The 13,351-nt window shown below is 46.0% G+C and overlaps 1 long non-coding RNA gene across 1 annotated transcript; it reads right to left on the minus strand.

The window, feature by feature from the left end:
- Nucleotides 1-5,616: 5,616 nt before the first annotated feature.
- LOC139795001 (uncharacterized) lies at nucleotides 5,617-6,554 on the minus strand. The gene is made up of 3 exons (XR_011725345.1): nucleotides 6,457-6,554; nucleotides 6,184-6,378; nucleotides 5,617-5,810 (listed from the first exon to the last, which is right to left on the minus strand). It is a non-coding gene; the product is annotated as an uncharacterized lncRNA (long non-coding RNA).
- Nucleotides 6,555-13,351: the final 6,797 nt, after the last annotated feature.

Below are 13,351 nucleotides of genomic sequence, written 5' to 3' on the forward strand. Positions count from 1 at the left end.
GCACCTTTGTGCCTCTGAAGGAAGACATCTATAGTGCAAATTCCCTCATACCCCTTTTCCCTGGGATAAAAGATCTTCCCCTAACCATCAGGGCTATCATGTGAGGCCATTGGTCTGGAAGGGCAGACACCTCCCAGTAACCTGGCCCCTTCCAAGGCATCACTTTGAAAAGCAGCCACAGCATCAACCCATTGCTCTGTCAAGACTCCCAAAAGTCACCGAGCACCATCCCTTCATGGAGCTTAAACCAATTACAGGCAGAGAGGACTTCAGCTCTCTGAGGGAATGATGCCACTCTTCCAGAGGCAGGAAGGAAATCCTATATGGCTGGGCAGGATGACCTGGCCATGGTTTACTGGGGGACAGACGAGGTGCAGAGGACTGTTCGTCTCCACTTTTTTTCCTCCAGTCTGGATAAAATGAAAAGAAATTCCTTTAGCTGACAGACATGAGCCAGTGTGCTTCCAGACTACCATCACTCTGCTTTGCTTCCTCCTCTTTTCCCCTGAACACCCAACTTCCACTTCTTGCCCCTGCAATGGCTGCAGACAGGGGAGATAGACACCACCTGCCAGTGAGCTGGTGGTGGGTTCTGAGTGGTGAACAGCTGAGAGCAGATAAACCTAATGACTGTACCTCTGTCATTAGGAGGTGGAGGGAAGCAGGACAACAGAGTGTGGGCAATTCACAACAAAACACAACTCTAGCCTGGCTGATAACTGAACTTTCCTACCTTTTGTCACTTGTGAGATGCTTGTGTTGATGCCTGATCACCATGAAAGCATGTCAGTGCCTCATCATCATATTTATATCATAAATATGAGGGCTCTCACAGATGCTGAAGAGTGTTCATAGCTGTGTTCTGCCTTCAGAGCAAATGCTAATCTGAATTAGTTGAAAATAGTACCATTTGTCTTAGCACCATTCCCTGCCTTCCTGTCCTAAACCCAGTAAGTGGAACATCCCTAAAGTGAGCTTCTTGTTCATTTGTATTGACAGCTGGTAAGAGGAGATAAAAGGTGTCCCAGGACACACAGCCAGGTAGTCTCCTCTGTTCTCTGCTGCTCTGGGGCCTTACCCTGCCATGGAACAGGTAACTCCTCTGAGCAGCTCTCCATTGCCAATACTCCCAGGCCCAGAGAGCTTGCTTTTTTTCAGGGAGAAGAGGGGGGTAATGAGCAAAACTGAGATAGAAACATAGCAAATATTTGCTTAATCACATTAAACAATCTGAGGGAATGGAGCCCATGAAAGGCAGCAAGGGTTATAGATCAGGCAAGGGCAAACTAAATGGGGGAGGAAAATGTCAGGAGTCCAGAGGGTGCTAAAACATCTCTGGCTCCAGACTCCTCCTGAAATCCCCCTCCTAGCTTTAGCTGGCTTGCAGGCCAACTGCTGATGAGCCAGCTGTCCTCATCCCCTTGGGTGAAGGTGACAGCCCGGGAGAGGCTGTCTCCATAGGAAAGGAAAACCCTGAGCAGTGGAGCTGAGCGGGGCTGTGCCCAGGGACCCGCTGCCCTCCTCCCACATCGGGGACTGCACAACCACAGCAACTCCAGCCATGGCACCACCAGTGTCCAGCTGAGTAATGCACAAACAAGAGAACCCCCTGACTGTCCCCAGTGCGGTGTTTAAGCACCGGGAATGATTCGGGACAGCTGTCTGCCGAGGGGATTTGCTGCCACTGTCATCCCTGTGGTCCCCTGTTCGTGCGCTGCATGGAGAAGGCGAGGCTGGTTTGTGATTTTCCATTAGCTGATTGCTTTTACAGCCCCTGAACTTTATTCCTCGATACTTGATCATCTGGACTTTTATTTGTTAAAGGAGGCATGACATATAGTCCCTTCCCTAATGTACACTGGGCTGGTTTCACCTGCTCTCTCCCTAATCCAAAGAGAAGCCACCTTATTATCCACATATATTTCTGCCTTGTTTTTTTCCACGGAACATGGTCTGTTATGTACATAAGTGTTCATACGCCACCCAGTGGCTCCCGGGTACTGCTCTCACCAGCCACAGTCCCTCCAGGTGCCCAAAAACCCTTTTCCCGTGGGCTACTTCCCCGTGGCAAGTACACCGCACACTGGAGCTATGCTCCCCGGGGATGGCAGGCAGCAAGGTCCTAAGAAGCTCTTTCCAAACCTTCCAGACCACTCACTCACCGTGTTCTGCAGTTTTGGGGGTGCAGCACTGTGCTCTGAATTTAGCACAAGCCAAAAGGGTACATACACCCTTTCCAGACACTCACATCCCTCATGCACATACAAACACTTTCTCCCAGCTAACCTGGGCATGCTGTCACATTCTTAGTTTTATGCCTTTAATCAAATGAAAGTAAAAATCAAAACAAAACAAAACAAACAAACAAAAAAAAACCACACACACAAAAAAAACCCCAAATTAAACGAAACAAAAAAAAACCCAAAAAACAAAAAAACCTTTGGCCAAATTCCAGAATATCCTTTCCCACTTTCTCACTTAACCTCTCGCCATGGGTCCTTCGGTTAAGTATGAAAATGCTCTATGCTCCCAGCCCCTTGCCAGGTCTCCCAGTCCACACTGCTGCTCCTGGGCTGAGCTGGCAGCTAAGGAGAAAGCTGAGGGGAGAAGAGAAAATGCCAGCATCCAGCTGTAGACAATTCAATCCTTTCTCCCAGTCTGCCTTCCCCTCCTTCTCCATCAGAAAGCCCCCTTTCCTCATGTCCTCAGAGCTGATGCCCAGATCACAAAAAGACTTGGGTGGGACTTTAGTTTGCCTGAGTTGCCATTCTGGCCTTTCTACAGATTCTCCTCCATCATTTTCCTGCAAAAAAAAGTTCTACACTCATTACCTACCCCTTCAAAAACCAACAGCAAGCACAAAGAGCTCTCCAGCAAGATTTACATACCGTGCCATCCCGTACAACAATAATTTCCCAGCTGACTTTCTGCTTCTTGCATTCAGCATCCCCTGCTTAACTTCATGCTTTAAGAGTGTGCTTTCTGATTCGACTTGTAGTTATTGGACATTACACATTCATCTCATTCATTTCCCTGCTCCCCAAGGGGATGTTCTTCACCATTTGTTGCCATAATGCTCGAGGGCAAGGAGTAATTTTTCTTATTTAGCCTCAGCTCTATTATTTTGCCCTGCCGTTTGCTGTCGGATGCCAGAGATGAGATGCCCCTTTGGGCAGAGCAGGCACACTCCCTATTTGCAGCACAAATTGTTTTCTTAATCACCCTGAGCGAAGCAGCAGCAGTGGCTGTATTGGGAAGGGAAACCTCACCCTTGCAAGGCCATGTCCTACTGATAGCCCATGGATTGATCCTCATGTACACAGACCCCTCCTCCAGAGAGAAGGATCTTGGAGGTCTCAGCCCAAAACATGGAATTTCAATGGAGTCAGTTGCTTGAAGTGTGCCACAGCTGTGCCAAACCCTACTTGCAGGGACAGGCAAGTGAGCTCTTATCTTTACAAGCACAGTCCGATCTGGATTTTGTCCCAGGACATATTTTTGCTGGTTAAGACAACTGAGCAAGGGCTCAAACAAGTGCCAGGCAGCAGTTCCTCCCTCCAGCTGCTCAGGCGACTTGTCCCCAGTGGTGCCTTCAGAGAAGATAGGGAGATAAAAAGATGGAGACTACCATTCTGGCTGCTGGATGCACCCAAATGCAGGCAACTCCCTTCCAGGGAACCCTTTGTCAGAGACCAGAGTGGCCAAGCATATTGCTTCACTTTTAGTACCCAAAACTCACAACTTGATGCTCCATAACACTTGACCCCAAGCATAGAATCATAGAATCATAGAATCATAGAATCATAGAATCATAGAATCATAGAATCATAGAATCATAGAATCATAGAATTGGCTGGGTTGGAAGGGACCTCAGAGATCATCAAGTCCAACCCTTGATCCACTACCACTGCAGTTACCAGACCATGGCACTGAGTGCCACATCCAGTCTCTTTTTAAATATCTCCAGGGACGGGGAATCCACCACTTCCCTGGGCAGCCCATTCCAATGTCTGATCACCCTCTCAGTAAAGAAATTCTTTCTAATATCCAACCTAAACCTCCCCTGGCACAACTTGAGACCGTGCCCTCTTGTCTTGCTGAGGGTTGCCTGGGAAAAGAGACCAACCCCCCCCTGGCTACACCCTCCTTTCAGGGAGTTGTAGAGAGTGATGAGGTCTCCTCTGAGCCTTCTCTTCTCCAGGCTGAACAGCCCCAGCTCCCTCAGCCTCTCCTCATAGGATCTGTGCTCGAGTCCCTTCACCAGCCTGGTTGCCCTCCTTTGGACCTGCTCCAGCACCTCAATCTCCTTCCTGAACTGAGGGGCCCAGAACTGGACACAGGACTCGAGTTGTGGCCTCACCAGTGCAGATAAGGCACAGACCAATGCCCTGTGCTCCACTGGGATTTGTGCTGGCTGTGACCATTTCCATGCTTCCTGGAGCCAGACTCACTGTGGGAAAAACCTATACATGGATTTTAGATTTTCAGTGCCAGCCTTTGTAACCTTGTGTGCTACACAAGGGTGGGCAAAAGGACACCTCCCACCTAGAGAGGAATGTGGGCCAGGACTTCATGTGAAACCCAGGCAGATTTCAGCCAAAGTCCACCCTTTACATAGGTACTGCATTCCCTTCTCCAGTATTTCTGTATCACTGTGTCTGTCTGCAAGCACTAAACATAATAAAAGGCCATTCCAGGCTTCATCCATGCCTGGCTATAATTAAATATAGAGACTGATAAACTGGGTATAGTTATACCTCTCCATCTGGTCTCAGCAAAGGACCACTGACATTTTGTTCATATACCCTCATTTTTTTGTCCCTTTCAGAACATGATTTGCATCATAGCTTTTTAATGAGCTAATAGTTAAAATAGCCCCCTATAATTATACTAGAATAATCCAGCATTATTTCAGCTTAATTATAGGGGGTTATCTTAACTATACATCATTTGCAGTTCTCAGTCACTCTAATGCACAGATGTCTGAAGAAATGACATAAAACACCAGCACATTATAAAATATCTAGAGTGGTGCTCATTTCGCCTGTGGAAAATGATCACATCTATTTTCCCTACCTCTGCTATGCAGTCTCCCTGCTCAGATTATTTCCTGCCAACCAAGAGATAATATTGAAAGCAATGGAAATAAAATACTTCACTATCTCACACCATGCTTTGATATTGTTGCCTCTTTCATTTTCATATCCTCTTGATCCTCTCACAAATCTTCACATCAACATGCTAGGGTTGATTTCCCCAAAACTTTAGCATCTCTGGAACCAAACCAATTCCTAAACCCAGGAACCTGCCTTTGTAGCTATGGCCAGACTACAGGCCTGCCTTTAACTTTGCTGTGGGTTTTGTTTACCTGCACTATATGACCCAAAAGGATTGCCCTGGCAGCACAAGGCATTGTTAATCTCCTCTCCCCCCTCAGGGACTGCCACATCCCAACCAGATGTCATTATTGGAAACACCATCTCCCTGCTCTGGATGGACATCTCTTCTGTACCATGTGGCTTTTCCATCTAGGGTACCTACCTCCTGCTGCTGGATGCAGGATGTCTGTGAGAAGACAGGTGAGGACTTACTGAGAAGTGGTTGTTGTTTGGGAGGTGTAGCTGTCACCTCTGTCCCCCAACACTCAGCACCCCACCATGTGTTGCCACCCTGTTGCTGTTACCAGTAGCTCTGCTTCATTCCCTCAGTCCAAGCCCACACTCAGGGATCTCAGGCCCCAGTACTCCTTACAGCAATCACAACTCTCACCTAACTCAGTCATCCCATCTCATCTTACAAGTCAATTCAACCTGCAAAAAAAAAAAAAAAAAAAAAAAACACCAACTTTGGTGGCCACAAGGAAGGCACAGGAAGCTGCCCCTGTCTTCATGGCCAGTGCTGCCTATAGGCAGAGTAAATATTTCCATTCACAGCTTCAGAGGATGGTTGGAGGGGATGAGTGTGGCAGAGACGTCTGAAATTAGGCAGCAATTTGGGCAGGAGTTTGTCCCACAGTCCTTGTGCTGTTCCTGTAGTGCTTGGACAACCAACACTGATTGTATGGACAAAGAAATGAAGCAGCTCCTGGGTACCCAGGAGAGAAAAGGATCACTGAGAGGTCTGTGCAGCACCAGCTCCAGGGCTGCAGGGCTGTCTGGTGTGGAGGCACATCCTGGTACCCACCTGCAGATGGTGCCCATCCAGCAACTGCAGGATGCCAGCCCCACTGGGAAAGCTCTCCTGGAGATGAACATGCCCTAGGTCAGAAAGCAGGCCAATGGTGAGAAACCTGCACAGCTGGGTGACAGCCCCCTGACACTGCTCTAGAAACACAGTGAGGAAAAACCCTCCTGGGTCCTGGAAGTTCCAGCCTGCTTTCTGCAACAAGAAGGGAAGCTTTTAGCCTAAGACCACTAATGGCACTGGTAGCCCTTCCTTCATTAGTAACTAGCTTACCCTCTTCTTCGTGATCTTGCAGGACCTTCAGCCAGGTTGTACAGAAGACAACACCCTTTCCATCATTTCCAGAACAGTGGTAGAATAAAAACAGGGTGTTGAGATGCAGATAGGGATTTTATGTGCTGCACAAAGGTCCTTACAACATTTCCAAACAACATGATATATTTGATGTACTTTTCAATTTAAAACAAGCAAGCAAACAAACAAAACAAATACTGGAATAAGTTAAAATGTTGAAATACCTAATATTTTTCTAGGGGAATCCATAGCATGATCTACAATAAGCACCCTATGCAAGGAAGGCAAGGGGAACCAGTGTGCATATGCTTTCCCATTCACAGGTTTGCATACTCCAGAAAAGGAAAGGTTTACAGGAATATTCCTCTAGGTCTGAGAACTTTCATAAAACGAAAACATCAGAGATTTGTTCACTCAACACCATTCTTCACGTTGCCTTGTAGAGCAGGATGAGAAGGAAAAGCTTTGTTTCCTGGAATAGATGAAGGAAAAGGGATGGTGGGAAAGCTGGTGGTGGTAGCCCATGAAGATGGTAAGAACTGCATGCACATGTGCACAGGCAATGCCCAGCAGTGAGAGGGACACCAGAGACAGACTACAGCCACATGAGAACCTCTGCAAGTTCTTTCTTTGGAGGATGTTACTATGAAATGGGTCCCCATAAAGCAGTGAGGGATAGTTGGTATTATTGACCAGAGATGGGCAGCACTGCTGCTTCCAGGGAGGTGTTGAGCACCATGGTAGAGCAAAGGAGAGGACTGGTAGCTCCAAGGGAGGTGAAGGTAGAGCTGCATTTCTGTGCAGTCCTTGAGCCAAGGACTATTTTTACCTTCACTTCTCTCTTTTAGCACCTGTGGATCATCCTAATGGGCAGACACATAGCATATAATAAATGTCATAACCTTGCTGGAAAATACCTCACGGCTTTTAAACTAATCCCTTGATACTTTGAGAGGACTGATGCATAGCACTGATTAAACCTCAGTTGTTGGTCATGCTAAGGTAACACTTAGTGCTTGTAGGATGTTGTTCCCTTGCCGGGCTGGTCTCTGTCTCTGCTCGTCCACACCACAGGGGCTTCAGAGGCCCCCAAAATAATGATCCGGATGTTGATCCTCTGAGCTCAAGCCAGAGATTTTCATCCTTCAAGCACTAACTTATCTTCCCTATAAAGCAGTAATTGATGTTACAAAAGCCTCATCCTTATCCCAGTGGTCTTACAACCCCACCAGCATCTCTCATCCTACACAGAGGTTCTGGTCTCTGGAGGGTGCCACCTCTCCTTAATTTGTTCTCCCTGTTAATTTGCTGATAGACCTGCTCACTACTGCAACTTCTTTTCAAATACATGTAGACATTTCCTTCTGCTCAGTGGCTCACAGGGTCAAGGATCTGCACTCAGGACATGAGAGAAATGTGATACAAGTTTCCTTTACTCTTGATATGGGGCTTTTTGATGATCTCTTTTGTACTTTTACTTCTGATTAAAAAAGAAAAAAATAAAAAATTTACTCTATAGTCTCACCAGATAGAGAACTGCACTTGAATGAAGGCAGATGCTTGCCAGAAGGGTAGTGTCTGGCCAAAATGATCCCCAAAGCAATAGAGTTCATACAGGCAAATGAACAGATTGACCTATGCAACAAGAAAAATATCATGAGGCACCACGAAGAGGATAAACTATGAAGTAGCTTTAGACACAGAACGCAATCACTCACCCCACATCTTAGCAGGTTGTTTTCCAAGGTATAGAAATAGCCCGAAATAAACCACCCGAGGATTCACAGCTGGAATTTGTGTCTGTGGAGGCAGCCTGCAAAAAATCTCAGCATGTTCTTCAAGACTTGCAGATATGACCAAGCCCTGAGGCCCTCTGGCCCTGTCTGTACTGTGAGGTGGAGAGTGACCCTAAGGGTGGTTTGAGCACGCAGAGAGCACCATGACCTCTTCCCTTTCCCACCCATCACAGGGCACCTGACTGAAAAGGAAGGATTATTTTTTGAGCAGCTCACATTCACCCGAAGGATCAACACTGACCTTGTGAGACTCATAAGCAGGACACTGATGGTGGAGAGGGCTGCAGCAGATGGTCCAGTCCATGTTCCATCTCTAGAGAAGCCCTTGACAGGCAGGTGCTCCAGACCTGTTACAGTGTACCTGGAGAGGGTTGGTGTCCCTCTCACCTGTCAGCTCTGCAGTTTGGGCTAAGAAAGGCTCTTTGAGTGCATTTGCAATGTAAGGGTGAGGCTGGGCTAGCCTGAGCTGTCACCAGAGACATCTTACTTGTAGATAGAGTCTCCTTTAGATGTACATACTGAAGAAATTAGGCTGAAAAATCCTAGCCTTGCTATGCTTCTTTTGATACTGTGTAGTTGTAATGCTACTTTCGTGTATCAGGAAAAAATCAGTATAGGGAACTGGAGTTCTTGTTCATCATCTGGTAAAATGATAGAAAGCAGTCTCAGTGAAGTCTTGAGTATTAGGAATCACTTCAGTATGCATTTTTACTTAGCCAGGGTTTTGGAAATATTGCCAGAGAGCACGGGATGAAGACTTAAAAGAAATCACCTCTTATGACCTAACAAATCTATTAGAATCAATTATACTGAGTTATATCAGGCTGAAAGCTGACCTCAGCAGCAAATTTATGTGACCCACTTGTGAAAATTGTAAGGATTAAATCCTCAAGAGTTACAGAGGCCTTTAGTACCTGGAGGTCTGTTTGCTCTGCTCACTTATTTATATATGCATGCCTTCCTGCTACAGTTTTTCATTAACCTCCTTCATCTTGTATATGAATCAAAAGTATTTTTCTCCTCTCCCTTGCTGATGCTTAAAAGGTCTTCATAGAGGTGAACTGGAAATGTCTGTCTTACACTCTGAAAGTTTTCACCTTCTGGAAATGTCTGGAAAATCAGTTAATGCATCTTATCAGGGTGGCTGACTCCTTTTCCCAAAGCCTGTCACTTGCCAAACTTCTCCAAGGAGTGTCCTACACCATGTCTATAAGGACTCCTACATCAGCCATCTGTAGCAGCCATCCTGCAGGCTGCAGGTGACTAGAAGTTTCATTCCTTTACCTTGCCTTTAAAATATACTTCAAATAGTGACAGCACAGCTGATAACACTTGTTCTGGCCCAAAATCTTCTCAGCTAATAGCAGGCACAGGACAGGGGCTTCTGAGTGAGAAGACTTGATATCAGGGTCCTTTTTAGCAACACAGAAGAAAAGGGCATCTCCAGCAACAGGGAAAACCAGTTGTCTTCTCTGCCTCGGGTAGCCAGACCTTGCTCTCAGCTGAAGTCCCTTGGCCGAGTCCCTTAAACTGCCTGTGATGAGTGCTTAGGCCTGGGTGACATTACTGAAGTTCATCTAGCTGTTAAATAGTAATAAAACGAATTGTCAGCACCCCTTTGACCCCCCGTTTAATGGCAGTGCTGGAAGGATTAACAAGTGTGAGAGCTTGATGAGCTCTGCCAGAATGTTCCCAAGCAGAGCCACTCACAGATTTTAATGAATTTGGCCAGCAACCTCCCTTGGTGCTTTGCTTTCTTGCATATTCATATGATGAGCTTTTATCAGCATAAAGTCTTGTAAAGGCAGAGTTTCCAGGCTGCTTGCATGAATATTCCCAGGGAGCAGAGTTGGAAACTGGGTCATACAGGTGGTGGAGCTGAAAATCTGTGTGTGGCTGCACATGTGGCAGGTGCCCTCAGTCTGGTCCCCGTCCCTGCTGGACAGTGATGCTGGGGTGATGTTTGAGAGGAAGATAACAGCTTGGTGGAAAAAAAAAACCAAACCAAAACAAAAAAACCCAAACCAAACCAAACCAAACCTAGAAATGTGTGTACTAAACAATTTGGACCAACTGGGAGTTGCTTTTGAGAGCACTGGTTGAGGATACAGGATTTTGCTCCTTTTACTTCTGTATCCCTTACCTCATCTCAGTGTGTGAAGTCAGAATGTTTCAAGGTCATTGCTGGCACAAGGGCTCATGCTGGTGAGTACAAGGCTGTAAAAGTTTGAATTATTTAATCCTTTAGGGACTTAGGAGGGAAGAGCTAAAGGCCAGGCTGTGGTACAAGGTATATCACACCAAGCAAAGAGATGGAGTTTTTGATTGTCTAATGAGGGCTCCGTGATGGACTTTCTCTGGACCTTGTGTTTGTTCATTATTGCCCCTTTACTTCACATAACCTGTCCAAGTGCTAACTCAGCAAATTACCTCAACCCTGTGACTTGCTTGGTAATGCATAATTGTGCTAATTAGATCTCCACTTTATTTAAATACCTAGGTAAATCCTTGATTTAAGGTGAGCCTTTGAAGGTGCACTGAAAAAATAAAAGTGCTGAGTCTGTTGAAGAAGAGTCAGGCTTTCCATGTTCAATCAATTGATCTCAGAAGCTCATGATGTCCGAAGGCCACGAGTGGGCTCCATGGCTCCTGCAGGGTTTATGAAGCACCATGTGCTGTAGAGAGAGTTGTCAGCTGGGAGCCAGTCCCAAGTGGGACACACACAATCTGCTAGGGAAGGAGCTCTGGCCAGCTCTACACGGGAGGGATGAAAAGGATATCGGGTTTATTAATTTTCTCAGAACCGATGAGAAATCAGACATTGTTAAAATGTGTGTTCAGTTTAAAACCCCATCAAGGCCAGCTGCTCACTGAGTGGATAAACTTCAGCAACTGCCTGTGCATTAAAATACAAAGTAAAAAAGGAAAAAGCTGGCACAACTGAAGCGTTAAACCAACGCTGACAGGACATGGGTGAGTACACACAAATCGTTGTGTTTACAGCCCAGGACATTCAGAGCTCCTATTTGCATCCAGAGACATCCAATTGTTCAGATGCTGCAAGCACATGGTCCTTTTCACCTGCCTAGCCAGGGTCTGTGGCAAATAGCTACATAAACAGGGGTAAATAGCTGTGTAAAAGGCCAGTTCATCATGCCCACATCTGGAAGTGCAGCACCTGCCACAGACTGAGGACATCACCTCTCAGGACCATCCAGATGGTTGTCTGAGCTGTCTGTCCAAGCCGTGTCCTCATGGAAGCTGCTCAATGTCCCCAAGAACTACAGCATCCCCTGAATGCTGCCTATGAAATGCCAGCACTGTCCCAGTGCCTGTGGCTGACACATCCTGCCCTCCTGCAAACAGGAAGGATAAACCACAAGCAGCTCTTTTAAACCAAGTAATTCAGCATTTACACTGCAGCTGTCAGACCACAAATCTGGAGCAGATGTTACAGCAGGGCTCCAATTCTGCTGGTCCAAAAAGAAATACAGGATCTGCTCAGCTCCCATTCCAACCACATGCAGGAGCAGACTCTAACATGCACATCTCATGCTGGCTTATGAGGCAGAAACTCTTGTGATGCTAAACGAGTCAGCAAGATGGTCCATGAGGCCCCATAATGGTTAACACTCCCTTACCATGGAGAGGGTTTTAGTAGACTCAGTCCCTACACTGTGTTGTTGCCTCCTCGGTTTTGATCATCGATCTGAAGAGCATATTGCCTTGGAGAACAACAAAGAAATTCTGGCTGCAAAGCTGCTGAAAAGGCCACTTTGGTTGATTTTTTTTTTTCTTATATCGCTTTGTGTTTCTGCTTTGCAGAACAGAAGGGCAATAAAAATTAATTTCATGATGTAATAAAATGTTTGCCTCAGAGGTTTCTGGAAGCTGAAGCACTGATATTTTATTTGCATGCAAAAATACATTATGGATATAAAAATGTGAAGACATTGTGTGATTGTTAAACCTTGGGATACTGCAGGCTTAGGACAATGTAATCAGCCAAATGAAATACCATTTTAAACCAAACAAGGTTATGGACATTACCATTAAACATGATAGTAAATAAATATACTTTTCCCAACCCACAATTGTTTTAATCTTCACGGAGTGGGAGTACAAAAGCTTTGTTAACTGGTTTCAAATGCTTCAGGATTTGGTTCCTAATTGAGAAAATCTGCCTTTCCTGAGGTTAGCAGATGTTCAGAAGAGTTTCATGTCATAATAGGTTATCTTAGTTTCCCAAGGTTGTGTTCCTTTTCTCCCAGCCTACTTATGCTCAGCCAAAACCCCCAAAACCAATTCTCTTGCTGCCTGGCTTTATAACAAGATAGAACAGCATCTCCAGAAATACGAAAAGTAGCAAGCTGGGTGACCCTTGTCTGAGGGTCACTTAGCTGGAGGATGGAAAAGGAAAATAGAGAGAGTGATTATTTAGTGTTACTTGGGGGTTTTTCTTCATTTCCCGAGACTCCACATTCCTGCCTTTAGGTTGAGTTTAGGGTGCGCAGGGTGAGTGAGGCCATGACACAAGTCACTTTGTGTTCTTAGTAAGTTAGAAAGACATAAAGAAGTTATTTTTTCTGAAAGGTTGCTTTCTCTGGCAATGGGGCATGCTGGTATACAAAGCATTAAATTGTTGGCTGGCACTATGCAGTACTTACTAAAGAAACTGCAGAAGACATACAACCCACTGCCGAGAGCCATCACCTCAGCCTCCCTTGGGGTTTAATCAAATGCACACAACTAAGGTTTACATTTGTTATTATCAGGAGGGCAGTAAAACTGAACTTCACAGCAAAGATCCTGTTTCCCCAGAAGCCGGTTATCAGCCCCATGGAGCTGCTGGATGCCAGAGCTTTTGTTTGGGTGTTTTGCAGAGGCTGAAGTGTTCCTGCCTGAGCTGAAATAGCTGAAAGGGTGGGAGTGGGAACACTGGGACCTGGGGGCACAGGCAGGAGGGTCTCTGTGCAGCCAAATGCAAGCACCCAGGGTGTCTGTTTTGGGGGAAGGCAAAGCCAGGAGACTGATCCTGCACCAAGGCAGGGAAAGGAGGTGGAGGAGAAAGGAGAAGC

This window comes from Heliangelus exortis, chromosome 3 (genome assembly GCF_036169615.1).
Source record: "Heliangelus exortis chromosome 3, bHelExo1.hap1, whole genome shotgun sequence".
In the NCBI taxonomy this organism is placed as follows: Eukaryota; Metazoa; Chordata; class Aves; order Apodiformes; family Trochilidae; genus Heliangelus; species Heliangelus exortis.